The following is a 14,988-nucleotide window of genomic DNA, read 5'->3' on the forward strand; positions in this document are numbered from 1 at the left end:
ATAAAAAAATAAAAAATGTAAAGGCCTTGAAATACAACAATTATTTAAAATAAGTGCGGGCAGTTTGCCAAGTAATTAGTAGTGTTAAGTAAGGTGTAAGTTTATTCAAAATTTGCTTTTAGTCAATTAAATTTATGATGAATTCGCTTTTTTTATGAAACAATTTATTTTTTGCTTAGATAAAATAATAGCTTCTTATTGACGAAACTTCACAGCATGGCGATCGGTTTTAAATTTAAAAATTAATTCGTAAAAAATAAAAAAATAATTATTGTATACAGTTAAAAAATTTTTTGTTTTAATATCGCACTTGGCAATTTCCGCTACTAACTTCTATTTGTTCTACTTCATAATCCATAAAATTTTTTATTTATGTTCAAATATTAATTTAAATTTTTTTTTTAATCGTTCGATTGTGCTACCATTTTTATCAGAAGGGACTTAATTTTCTGCGATTTCTTCACCCTTTTTAAATGGAGAGTGTCAAAGCTCTATGTATACTATAAGTGAGCAAACCTTTAATGATTGAATTATGCAGCAAACGTATAATATTAAAAACTTATTTCTATATAAATATTAATTATTATAAATATTAAAAATTATTATAAATAAATATAAATATGAATATTATTACTCGCGCCCAAACCTCTACATGAATTCTTTTACTACCAGAAATACAATAAATCATGAACTCCCCTAATGAAGCAGACGCGCCCGCACGTTTGATGAATGAGTGTACATGTGTGTACGTATGTATCTATATACCTTTGCTTAAACGGGAGAACAACGCACAAACTCTAATATGTATGTACGAGTATGCGCTCAGTACTTGCTCTGAAAGCGTGTTTCACAGCATACTCACATGTCTGTATGGATTTATGTCTACGGGTTTAAGTACATGTGTGGTATTTAAAAGCAAAAGTCCACAAAAATGCGTGTTCAAACATGACGTCATCGATCCCACACGCATTAACTGTAGGTCAGGGAAAACTTAAAATAGTCAAACAAAATTCTGGCACATAACTTTTATGACTCTGCCAATTACGTTGCTATTTATGGTAAGTCATATTTTTAGAGTATAACGGTACCGAAATTAAATGTAAACAATAATTTTCTTACACATCGCGACCTACCGTAGTACAATGATACGATTGAAGGAATGCAGAGCAAACTTGCCCTCAGCTGTGAAAATTTAATAGTAGCTCCGAGCTATCGAGAGAGAGAGAGAGAGAGAGAGAGTGACAAGCGCCACTACCTAGGGCAACGCCAGATAAAATATATCAGTCGCTTATGGGGAAGAAACAAGTATTTTAGTGGAATACTCCGCATTGAAACTTGAATAAATATTGAAACAAGTTTCGTGCAGTACTACTCCCAGCGACGCAGCTCTGAACAAAGGCTTTGAAAGGCTTCAGTTTCGTATAAATGTTGGGATATAAAAAAACTATCCACAAGATGAGTGTCGAGTTTGCTTAGAATTAACAACAAACGCAATCAAAGTATCACAATCGAGATAAGCTCCATTTAGCAGCTGTGGACAAGATATGATTTCATCAGAGATAAATGAGAGTCGAATTAATAGACTTATCGAGTTGAATCGCAAACGAAGAAACTCAAGTGAATTTGTCGGGCCGCAAGGTCATGGCGACATGGATTGCCTTGGGAAGGCCAAGGCGATGGCTCGCATATATTGTGAATAGCTATCGAATTAATTTTACATTGATTTGAAGCAAAAATGACCACCCTGACAAATGAATAATTTGATTATCTTGAGAAATATTTTTATTTTGAGAAAAAAAAATTAAAAAAAAAAACGAATTGAAAATCAAAAATAATTAATTCGAAATTTCAGTGAGATGCTTAAAATAAATAAATAAATAATTGGCGCGAACACTTTAGTTAGATATTTGGCCGAGCTCCTCCTCCTATTTGTAAAAAAAAAACTATTAAAAACTTTTCTGGTGTTACAATCCTTTTTTTGGGCCAATTTTGGGATGACTTTACGCATCATTCTTTTCACTTTTTTTTTAACTAAAGAAATATAAATGAAATTTTACTTTTATTTTTAACAAATCGATGAATTATTTTTGAAAGAAAAAATAAGAGGCAGACTGTAACATTTATTTATTTTTCAGCAAAAATGTTAAATGTTAAAATCTGACTCAGTTATTTTTTTTCAATTTTTTTTCAGCAAAAATGTTTAAATATGTATTTATCAATTAAAAATAAAAGTTAAAAGATTGATGCGTAAAGTCGTCCCAAAATTTTCCGAAAAAAGGATTGTAACGCCAGAAAAGTTTTAGTAATTTTGCTGAAAAAATTTAAATGTAAAATTTTAACTTTTATTGACCAAAAAAGTTAAAATAGTGCTTATATTTTTACCAAAAAACAAAAGTCCCATTTCAACTTATTTTAAATATAAATTAAAATATTACTTTTATTTTTTCAGTTAAATATACAAAATATATGATTTTTGGCCAAGAAATAAAAGTAAAATTTTTATTTTTACTTCTTATACAAAATATAAAAGTCAAATTTGAACTTAATTTTTATTTTTGTATTAATTTTTTGTTGAATGAAAGCATATTAGCGAAAATATTATAATTATTTATTGACTCTTTAAAAAAAATACAAAGAGTAACAAATGTGGCCTCTGTTAGGAACTACTGATTCATCTTCTTATGTATGCAGTCTGAATACTAATTATAAAGTTTAAGGTTCCTATTCTCATGGAAATGCGTTAAACATCTGACTTATACATATGTATGTACTTGCGTGTATTATTATGTGAATAAGTTTGATTTATGCATGTTGACATTCATTCATTCTGACGTACCATTTAAATGCGGACTTGGTTTGCGAGTGTATTTGTGAACTTTGTATTTCCTAGTTGGAAGTGGACGATACTGGCGCCAAAGGCATTATGATTTGTCACTTTTTATTAAATTTGATTGTTTTTTCTGTTTTAGTTATTCAATCATGTTATGGGACCATATTCAATGTCGTTGAGACGTCTGTCACAATTACTAATCACACCATGAGTAAGATGCGGTTTTGCGGAATTTAGAGGAATAACCATTTCATTTTTATTCTTTCGACTATTAATAACTATACGTAATTCCAACGTATTCGCAACTATTGGATACAAAATATGGCCATTTATTACTATATATCATTTAAGTTGGTCGTTATCAGTAAGTTGATTTATTATTTGTTTTCTCTCTCTCTTTGTTTGACGCACTCTGGGTATTATATAATCACTCGCTTGCTCTTCGACCGAAATCTATTTGCTATGAACTATGTTTAGGTATTCTCATGATCGTATTTTCATGGAAATGCGTTAAAATTGAATATCATTAAGTGGTAAATTTTAGCAGTTGAATATTCAATTATTTGTGAAATGGATCTTCAAGCACAAAACTTCCAAATTTCCGAATATATGTTCAAGTCAAGCCAATCTTTCACACTTTTTCACACACCACTCTACTTACATATATATGTACATAGTATACATTGTTCTGTTATGGACAGAGAAATAGTGCACTTATTCCTCTTCTATACAAATTGTTAATTCTTAGAAGATTAACTGATATTCGTACATATTTTTATATCAATGTTATGACGTGAATCACTTCTCTTTAATAACGGAAAATAAGTTCCGTTAACTATTTTAATGCTAAAATAAGTAAGAAATCATGTCCGCCTGACTGTCGCTGTTCCTCCTGTCACTAAGCAGAGGGGACTGTAGGAGGCTGGTTGGGCTGATGACGGGGCACTTTCTATGGGCAAAGCTCATGGAAAATATGGACATCTCAGACAGTGCACTCTGCCCAGCATGTGGAGAGGAGGATGAGACGGCGGACCACTTTCTGTGTGTCTGCCCCGCCTTCACTCGAATCAGGCTTGAGGTCTTTGGCACTGATGTGTTAAGAAGCGGCCACCTTGACTCTTTGGCTCCACAAGATCTGCTCAAATTTCCTTGAAGGTCGGGTAGACTTAAGGGGTTAGGTGGGTTACAGAGGTTCAAAAAAAGGGTATTTTTACTATTTTTTTTTTAATATATACAATCATATATTTTATTTAAACAATTCAGCATATCAAAGATACATATTTAAACAGTATTTTATGAAATTTTTATTTAAAAATTCCGAAAACTCAGCCGTTGGTACCTCATCTCCCTTAACGTCTCACAAAAAAATGCTCTTGCCGTGGACAGCATAACTCATTATTGGTTCATCTAAAATCAAAAAACCGAAAATATTTCGTTAGTACATGGATCAATCTCGTTACTGGACGAAGGAAAAAAAAAACAAATTTAATTTGAATTTTTGACAGACTTTGAACAAAAAAACATATTTTTTGGTCAAATTTTCGTCATGTGTTGGCTCGAAAAAATTAGTTGTAATAACAAAAACAAAAAATCCTTCGTTCAATAACTTGATAATGTTATTCCAAAGATGTGTGCAAAATTTGAACAAAATCGCTTCATAACTTTTCGAGAAATCGTGTCCACCGACTTAAAAAATCGAGTTTTGAGATAAACGCGTTTAAAAACGAAACGCTGCACTGACATGGCCTGATGGGCGGAACTTCTGAAGGGTCTATCTCGTAGAATTTTACTCGGATCAATTTGAAATTTTAGGAAAATATTTTAAACATATTATACTATTTAATAAGACAAAAAAAAAATCGATTTTTTGAAATTTTCAAACCCACCTAAGGAAAATTAAAAGAGGAACCCAAGTGCAGTACGATGGGCTTAATTATATCTGAGTGCTGTACTTGCTAGTATGTCCCGGCAAAAAAAAAAATTAAGAAATGAATGAGGAATATTGCCTAAATATCTCAAGCAGACTTGTGCGAAAACGCCTCAATGAAAATTGTATAGGCGGGCCAGCAGAAAAAAAAACGTTACTGTCCAAAAAAAATATCAAGGCATTTGGAGGAAATTAAAACTAATATTATTGGAAGATTCTGATGGGAAGACTTTTGTTCATCGTGAAAAAGGCGAGAATTCAATTTCTGGTAAACAACAAAGACCTTAAAGCACGTTAGTGGTAACTTGAAAGTTTTCGGATTATTTTTTTGGAGTAGACTTGGACCAATAGTGAGAATAAATAGCAGTATGATTTGCTTATCTTGATAGCCTCACAAATGCGATGGAACCATATTCTTTCGAGTCGATCCTACTTAGCTGGATAATGAATAGATGATAACTACCCGAAACATACAGCATATCATACATACAACATACACATAAAGTATTCAAAAATTTGCCTTTCAAAGAAAAAAATGCATTTCTGGATTGGCCGGCACAAAGTCCCTCATTAACCTCATAGAACATCTGTGGAACGTTATTAAGGTTTATTTTGGGGGAAAAAACCAGTGAATTATGGTAAGGAATACAGGAAGCGTGGAACTCTATTCCTTTGGAAAGATGCCAACAGTTTATTGAAGGTTTATTTCACAGGTGCGAAGCATTTTTAAATTTTATGATATTCAAGAAAATACTAATCAGGTAAGAAATTAATAAATAAACTTTACTAATTTGAAATAATTAATTTCTGTATTTGAAAAAAGTCCAGTTCAAAATGCGAAATATTCTGATTTTTCGAACTCCTTATAATTGTAGATATTTTATTGTTATTTAGTTTTCGTTTTTTGATAATACTGAAATAAAAGGATACATTTGTGCAAAAATAATAAGTGTTTTACTAGGTCATCCACTAAAAATAATCATTATTATATATTCTTGTGGGAAAGTTAGCTCATTTGAAAGTTTCAACTATGCTCAGATATGCACCATAATTTTTTGTGCATATGTAAAGCCGGGTCGTTCCGGCAACCTAGAACCGACTGTCGTAGAGGGAACGGTGGTCACAAGACTCATGGTTGAAAGGGTGGAAATTTTTATGTGCGACTCCCCAAATTGCAGTACCAATATCAACAGGAAAATGATTATAATCTGTGAATTTAACCAAATCTCCGAAAGAGAGCTCTAGTATTAGATCAAGCAAATAATTCCATTACGGACTCTAAGCAATTAAGGCCATAATCGGGCACAAATTGACATACAAGAACTCAATTAATAAATTCTGTAATTATGTATATGTACATAAGTATACCAAAAAAATAATAGTTTAGAAAAATAAAGAAAAATAAAAAAATTAAAAAAAGTGGTTTTATTTAATATCTTAAAAATCAAGTACAATCAACACTAGGAGATCAAGAATTTGACTTGATATTGACTGGTATTTAAATTGAGCACAAAATTAAATCGAATACTCTACGCAACCCTTTGAATTTTTGGCAATGAGATACCCGTAATGTTATAAAAACGAAAATGTGAAATCTAATAAAAATACCAGTCTAACGGTTAGACGCGATAGAAGTGAAACCTTCCGTAAAACAAACTGAGAGAGAATAAGACGAAAGCAGCATTAGGAGCGGGATAATTATAGGTTCATTATAATATTGCTATAAAGTTCATATTTTATTTTCTTCATTTTATTATTATTCATCCTCAATGTTTTCAATTTCAACAAATGATACGAGTGGCTTATGATAGATAAAATATGATACAAATGCTTTGGTTTCGATGTTGTCAAAAAAAAAAATACCCAAACGGGCCGAAGAAACAGACTTACAAATTTCTTCCATTTTCGTCTACTTGTATTCATATAAAAATTTATGTCTCTTCCCACCAAAGCTAAATGTATTAGTATATTTCTTCTTGTATTTATTCAATAATTTGGGCCGAAATCCCGGCGGTACTGCAATACCGGGCCAACCCGTGGCAGAGGTGGAGCAAGCCCTTAAAACACACCGCCCATTTCCAAAAATCAGTTTAACATTTGTTGTCCTCCGATGGAGGATCTATCAGATGTTAAGCTGATAAGAACAGATACCACACTACCTAGTCAATAGATTTTCTAATAAACCTTTCGAGAATTACACGCTCACAAAAATTAATGTACGAAATATTTATACCGATTCACTTAAACTGACTTTCAGTATCTAAACCAAAAATAGAAAAGCCAAAAAACTGTTTTCAATAAATAATCAGAAATGCCCTACAATGCAAATTTCAAAAAAAAAAATTTTCTTGTGATTCGAACCAAGAATTTTGAATCGGAAGCTCACATTGCTAGCCGCTCGGCTATCGCGACATGCTGTCGGTGCTGGCCTAAAAGTTATTTAGTTCGTCGCTACGTTTATATGTAATATTCGTAGCCAAGAAGGTCGCTTTTTCGTTTCACTTTTTCTCAAATCACTCCCAACGATTCTAAAGAAGTTTTCACTTCAAAAACAAATGACAGCCAAATTCGTTAAAAATTTGAAACAATCACGAATACCTCTTAAAACTGAAAAAGGGAGGGGTAGAATATCGTTAGTCACTCTCCTTACTTAATCTCTTAGAGAGAGTGAGAGGCGGCAGATGCGGACGCGGCGAGGTACATAGGTGTAAGTAAAATTATAAACTTTCTTTTAAAAACATTTTCAGCTGCGACATGGCAACTGAGTACGCTTAACGGCATTTTGTGTGTGCACACCAAGTACCAAAACTCAATTTAAAACTTAATTGCATGAATTAAAGTGCATGCCGGAACATTCTATTAGTTTTAAACCGGCAGCAAAATTTGCACTAAGCATAAAAGTACCAAAAAGAGCTCTTAACATTTTGAAAATAATTAACATCTATTATGCTTTTCGTGCGCGGGTGCACGCCTCACTAAAAAGAAGCGACTCGCACATTTTATTGACGCTGCATTATTGAATGTTTTTAGACTAAACCAAGCGATAATTTTTTTTAAAGATTAATTTGTTTTTTTTTTGCATACAGTGGCTAACAGAAATATTTTTATTATGGTCCCTTGTTTGTACCAATTTTGATTTTCTTATGTATTAAAAATTTTTAATTTATCAAATGCGCATTCTAATTGTTGTGTGCTTCCTAAAGAATTTGGTTAGCCACCAAACAGAAATATTGTTAAGGAATTATAACAAACAAACAAAAAACGTATGTGACAAATTATTATTATTATTATTTTTTTTTTTGTTTTTTGTTTTTTTTTTTTTGGGTTTTTGAAACCGTTACGCTAACCAGTTTCGATCGTTTATTTATGTTTAGCTGAAGCTACTATTGTATATTATTATTAATATTACTTATATTTGAATTAATTTCTCTGAATATCCAAAATGCCAAAGGGTAAAAATTATTTACAATTGCCAAGCTGGGTTAAAAAAAAAATAAAATAAATAATTGGCGCGTACACTTCTGTTAGGTGCTTAGCCGAGCTCCTCCTCCTATTTGTGGTGTGCGTGTTGATGTTGTTCCAGAAATGGAGGGACCTACAGTTTCAAGCCGACTCCGAACGGCAGATATTTTTATGAGGAGTTTTGCCATTGCCTGCCGAGGGGCGACCGCTATTAGAAAAATGTTTTTATTAATTTTGCTTTCACCGAGATTCGAACCAACGATCTCTCTGTGAATTCCGAATGGTAATCACGCACCAACCCATTCGGCTACGGCGGCCGCCAAGCTGGGTTTATTGTTCTATAATTTATTAGTATATGAATGCACGGCAATACCACGAAATTGGTGTAGCCCTTTTCGGCATAGTGCAAGGCATTCTCAACGAATGTGTTCTGTATTTTCAGTGTCCATTTCACAGAATCGACAGTTGATCTTCTCAGAGAGACGAATTTTAAGTGATATCTCATGCTACAGGAGCCTGTAAAGTAACCAGCTAGAAGTCTTAAGTCTACTCTGCTGAGCGAAAGTATTGTAGCTTATCAGAAATTCCTCTGTCCGTCGTTAGGAATTGTTTCTCTTTATTGCTGATCAAAAAAATTTCGCCAGTGTGCAACGAATTTCTTCTTCTCCCACTTATTGAGAAATTCGTTAATGTGACCTTTTGTAAGTGCACAGAAAGACTCAGGACCAATTAGAGGTATGCTTGCTTCTTTTTTAGCTAGATGATCGGCCATTTCATTTCCCCTCATATCTCCTTTGTCCAGGAATTCAACCAAATAATACACTGTTGATGTTTCCTAACGTGAAGGTTAGGGCAGTCATTTACCATTTTTGAGCTGATTGTTGTTGGTAGAATGGCTTTCAAAGTCGTCTGACTATCTGAGAGTATGTAAATGTGGGTTGCTCTCATTTTCCTACGGAGACATTCTCTCACACAAATGACGATGGCATGCATTTCTGCCTGGAAGATTTTTAGATGATGTCTTATACTACTTCATTTCTATTTACTTTCTACACTAAATTTAACAGAAAATAACAAAATAATTACTTCAAATTATGTCTTATGAAGATTTTCTAAAGATCACGAATATTTTTGCTTTAAATTAAATCGTCGTGATTTTGAAATCCTGATCATACTTGTTTATTGTACATATGTGTACTAAATGATTTTTTAAGAGCTATAGGAAAGTTTTTCAAAAAAACACACGTAAAATTCAGAAAAATTCATGAAATTTTTATTTAAATCGATAGTACACATTTTTGGCATACTTTTTCCAATGTTTCGACCGGTATCTCACATATAAATGCTTTAATGTTGTCTTCCAATGCGTTAATTGAAGCAGGTTTGTCTGAATAGACATTAGCTTTTAACATAGCCCCACAAACAATAATCTAAAGGCGTTATATCGCACGATCTGGGTGGCCAATTGACAGGTCCCGAACGTGAAATAAAATGTTCGTCGAACTCGCCTCTCAACAAGTCCATTGTTACGAGTGCTGTGTGGCATGTGGCACCGTCTTGCTGAAACCACATGTCATGCAAGTTAAGCTCTTGCATTTTGGGCAAAAAAAAGTTGGATATCATTTCACGGTAGCGCTCACCATTCACAGTTACGCTACGATTCGCAGCATCTTTGAAGAAGTACGGTCCAATGATACCTCCAGCCCATAAATCGCACCAAATTGTGACCTTTTCTGGATACATTGGTAGCTCTTGCAATTCTTCTGGCTGATTTTCACTCCAAAATCGACAATTCTGCTTATTTACGTACCCATTGATCCAAAAATAAGCTTCGTCGCTGAACACAATTTTTCGATAAAAAAGTGGATCTTAAACTTTCTTAACAGACGCATTTCTACACTAATATTATAAAGAGGAAAACTTTGTTTGTTTGGTTGTAATGAATAGGCTCAAAAACTACTGGAGCGATTTAAAAAATTCTTTCACTATTCGAAAGCTACATCATCCACGAGTAACATGGATTATATTTTATTTTGGAAATAGGGCTCAAGATATAGGTCAAAACGTGGAACCTTCGGATGTGTATGTACAATATGGGTATCAAATGGAAGCTCTTGGTGAATGCTTTAGTTCAGAGTATTTCCATCCGCTCCGTGACTAGGGTCTCGAGATAGAGACCAAAACGTGGACCCTAGAATGTGTTTGTACGATATGGATATCAAATGAAAGCTGTTGATAAGTGCTTTAATACGGGATAATTTTCATACCTATTGATGACTAGGGTCTCGAAATATATGCCAAAACGTGGACCCGCCGTGTCTTTGCACCGAATTAAACCAAACTTACGCACATTGTTAAGTAAGTATTGAAAATGGGTTTCGTAAAGTTTGGTTGTAATTCGGAACACCGGCAACGCGTACAGCGTTCTTTTGAGCCAGCCATAATGTCGCTTACTTTTTTAACGCTTGGGGCGGAACTGAACTGTCAAATTGACAGTGTGAGTTACAATGTGTCAATATTTCTTTCTGATTTGGATGCCATAAGGAAAAAACGTAAGTGCAACATGTAAAAATATTTTGTGAATTTTTTTGGAGTGGATTTTGGAACAGTGAATAATTTCTTACGAAATTTGAGAATTTAATGTGAAATCCGAATGAAATTATGTGTTCGTGGAAAAAAATTTTTTTTCGTTTTTTTTTTTGAAAAATATAAATGGATAATGGTTAAAAAAGCTCCAATGCTTAATAAAACATATAAATTGAAACGAAAAATTCATGAATGATCAGGAAAAAAGACGATTGTTTATTCATATGCGTTGATTTGAAATTTAAAAACAATCTTCTTTTTTCCTAATTTTCATTTTATATTTTATATTTATTCAAAAACAAATAGAAAAACAAAAAATATTGTTTATGCCAAAGCGCTTGAATAAAGAAATAAATAATATGAAAACCATATATTTTCTGTTCTAAACCATATCTATTCTATTTTAGTGTGCCCAGCGAAGGGGGCCGGGTTTGCTAGTTTATAATAAAATTCACTGATTTGGAAGCGTTGTTCGTTTGTAAGACGATTCATGGTTAAATTATAGACCAAACTGAAGATGTGACAGTGAAACAAAACACGAAACGTGCGTCAGCTGTTTAAACCAACTGTTTAAAAAGATAATAGCTAAAAAATCACCCCTTTCAGCAAAATTGCTTACCAGTGAAACTCAAATTTGTATTTCAAAGCGAATTAAATAAATAATTTTACGCTTAAGTAAACAAATCGAAATCATCAATTATTAATATGCATTTTCGTTGCTTTCAAATTAGAATTTAATTTTGTTATAATTGCATATTGCAAATGTTCCATTTTGTGAATATTTACAATCTGTAAATAGAAATATATTCATGCATGATAAATTTTGAAAATACCACGCTTTGGCAAACTGCTGCACTGGGCTGTTACTTAGTTGCATAATTCTGAAATAATTTACTTCGGTCTATGCATTTCTGTATTATGAGCGTTAATGTGTATTATTTTCCAAAAAAAAAAAAAAAAACACTTGCATCACCATTGAATTTTCTAAAACTAAGATATACGAGCACATGTAATTTTCTAACACCTCATTCATTAAGATAGCAACAACTGTTGGAATAATTTGACAACTCGTAATTGCTGCTTTCTTCTTTGCCTTCTCGTTCAACGAAATTTTGATGAGTAAACAATTAATACCATATGTGAATTGCATATTTTGGATGAAACATGCCTGTATGTGTGTGTGTGCACAGCTGTTCACGATTCGCCGCGGGATATTCCGCAACCTTACGTGGAAGTGTATGTAGTTACATAGGTATATGTGTTTGTACATAATTGTGTGTGGTATGAGTGTGACAAGCCTTGCATCCGCATAAAAGTTACTTCATTCCCATAAATAAAAAAAAAATTAACGTGCCAAAACTTTGAGATTGAGTCAATCGGCAAACATTGTAAATTTGAAGGAAAAATTTGTACAATATATGCATACATACTTACTTAGATAAATATATGTATGTACACGGTCACTGCATGCATTTCGATGCAAATAGTTTTTGTTGAATTTTAATGCAAAAGTGACTGCATTTGATACAATTTTTTGCTTTAAAAATTTTGTGGAGGCGTTATAATCAAGCTAAATCGACCCAATAAATTTTCATATTTGTCTGAGCTGTAAATAGCGCTTTACTTTTTACACATTTACATAATTACTTAAATGCATGCAGGTACGCAGTGGGGTTTTCAATAGGGACACACCATTTTATACTTGAAAAAAAAGCAATAATACTAGGTATTTTGATATTTCTGTTCAGTAAGGTTTGACAAGTCATCATGAATGATTTGAGCCCAGAACAACGCAGCCAAAATCGTGGAAATTTACTTTGAGAAAAATTAATCGGTTCGTGATTCGATTTCTTGCAATATTCAAGTCACCATTGACGCCATACGGCCATATTTATTGAAAAAAGTAGTAAAAAGTTGGACTATTTGAATAGACCATGTAACTCGTAGCCACGGCTGATATATGTCGGATCATGGTTGGTTGATTGAAGTGGTGATTCTTCTAGAATCCGCACTATTTTGTTGCCACATCCTCGTTACCATTGCCTTGTTTAATGTTATTTACAACATGAATATATCCAGTCTGCGCTGTTTAAGAACAACCTAATAATGTTGACGTCTAAGCCAGCAAGTTCTTCGAGTTTCTTGAACAATTGTTTGCCCAAGGTTGACAATGGCTGCTTCGATAAAGTAGAACATTCATAGAGGAAATGGGAAATCATTTCCTTTTTCTCTGATTGTTTACAACTATGGCAGTGTGTGTTGTGAAGGATGCCCATTCTAACTGTTTATTCTCTGACAGACCAAAAACCAGTTATGACTGCCGTGGATCTCCATGCGTCCTGGATTATAATAAAAAAATGCATTCCAACAATATTTCTGTTTTGTATTATCATTTTAAGTTCTCAATTTTTTAAGAAAACACTCGACACATACAGGTGGCACAATATTAATCATCTTATCGGAAGACTTATATTTTTTGCAAATGGCGTCGTACGTCATTTAGTACTTGTAACCCGGACAGCTGCAGTATACAAATCGACAAGCAAAGGCGCGCGTAAAAGTCAAAATAAAGATTTCGGTCTCTCAAAATAATTTTTGTTTTTTATTGAATAAAAAAGTTATTCAAAACAAAATTAGATTATTAATTTTGCGCCACCTTTTATAATTGAAATATTTAAGCATGGAATTCGAAATTGCTCATATAATTATCGCGAGCACGCTTGCAGCGATTCTCTTGAAAAAATTCAATATCGGACCGTTAACCGGCTCTCATCGAATTCGAAAGAATTAGCTGATTGGCTGAAGTCACCGGGGTCATGGTACTGGTTTGTTTACGAAAAAAACTGAAATTGTGTTGGTGATATACACAAAAAACAACTAATGACACTTCGTTGCCGTCTGAGCAACGACTGATTGGACGAGAGTCCTATACAAATTTTCGTTATATCCAGATCAAAAAAATAATAATAAAAATGAAGGGTACGTTTGTTTTTAAATAAAAAATGGATGATTCTAATGAGGAACCCGTTATAAGAGTAATTTAACGCATAAATATCAAATCCATTAAGTATTTCGTTATTTAACTTTAATTTTGTTGTTATTGTTGTTGTTTACATCTAAAACCAATACTCTAACGTTTGTCATCTTAAACTAGAGTAATTATTATGTGTGGGTGTAGAAAATATATGATTCATATTTGTGATTTGTAAGATTCGTCAATTCTAGTAAAGTGTCATGAGCCAAAAAGTAAAAAAAAAAAAAACTGAAACGTAGGTTCTAAAGATGTCTTTATTTCTTTTCTTAAGCAGTTTATAAAATATGCTGGTGGTATTCTGAGTTCAGATGCGAACCTCACTCTCAGTTTTGAAGCCGGAACTAAACGAGGAACTAACTCTGGAAGTACCGTCTATTTGGGAAGCCTCGACCTCCCGCAGAATCGCAAATTTTATGTTACGAACTTGCAACACGAAAACAGCCAACTTTATTTTATCACCAAGGAAGGAATCTAAAATATTAGTTGGATTATTGACGGGAAATTGTCTTACTCCATATCACGCAGCTAAAATGGGATTGGAGCAGAAAGACGCATGTAACTCAGGCGAAGAAGAGAGTAGTACATTAGAACACCTCCTTTGCCACTATTCTGCTCTAAGCAGAACTCGTTACAACTGCCTGGGGTCACTATACTTTTCATATCTGAAGGGCATTGGTGACAAAAATTTAAACTGATTATTAAAACTTGCCAAGACATGTTTCACGAACTATATTTAATACGACTCCAACAACACTGGTAACACTACGGACCCTTGTGGTATATGTGAGATCTATTCCGATCTGGTAGATATACTTAACCTAACCTATATTAGGACAACGCTTTATAGGTAATTCTCTAGCAAGATCAAAGTTGGAGTGCACCTCAATAATTTGAAATTAAATTTATACTGTTTATTCTTATAGAGTCGAAAGAGCTCAACGCAACTTGGTCGGATTTGCTCTGCAACCTCTTCGTTTTAATGAGCCTCGTCCGTCTTATGGGGCTCGTTATATAATATGTTAATAAATTTAAAATGAATTTACTTGAGGCACATAATACACTCACTATGTTTGTACGTATGACAAAGTCTGTAATTTACAGAACTACCGGAGCAGATAAATCTCAATATTCACCAAGGGGTTGCGTATT

General features: G+C 33.2%; 1 non-coding gene across 1 annotated transcript; it reads right to left on the minus strand.

Moving 5' to 3' along the window:
- Positions 1–6,746: 6,746 nt before the first annotated feature.
- LOC129249637 (U2 spliceosomal RNA) lies at positions 6,747–6,940 on the minus strand. Its single transcript, XR_008582687.1, has one exon. It is a non-coding gene; the product is annotated as a U2 spliceosomal RNA (small nuclear RNA).
- Between the last annotated feature and the right edge of the window lie 8,048 nt (positions 6,941–14,988).

This window comes from Anastrepha obliqua, chromosome 5, assembly GCF_027943255.1.
Source record: "Anastrepha obliqua isolate idAnaObli1 chromosome 5, idAnaObli1_1.0, whole genome shotgun sequence".
In the NCBI taxonomy this organism is placed as follows: domain Eukaryota; kingdom Metazoa; phylum Arthropoda; class Insecta; order Diptera; family Tephritidae; genus Anastrepha; species Anastrepha obliqua.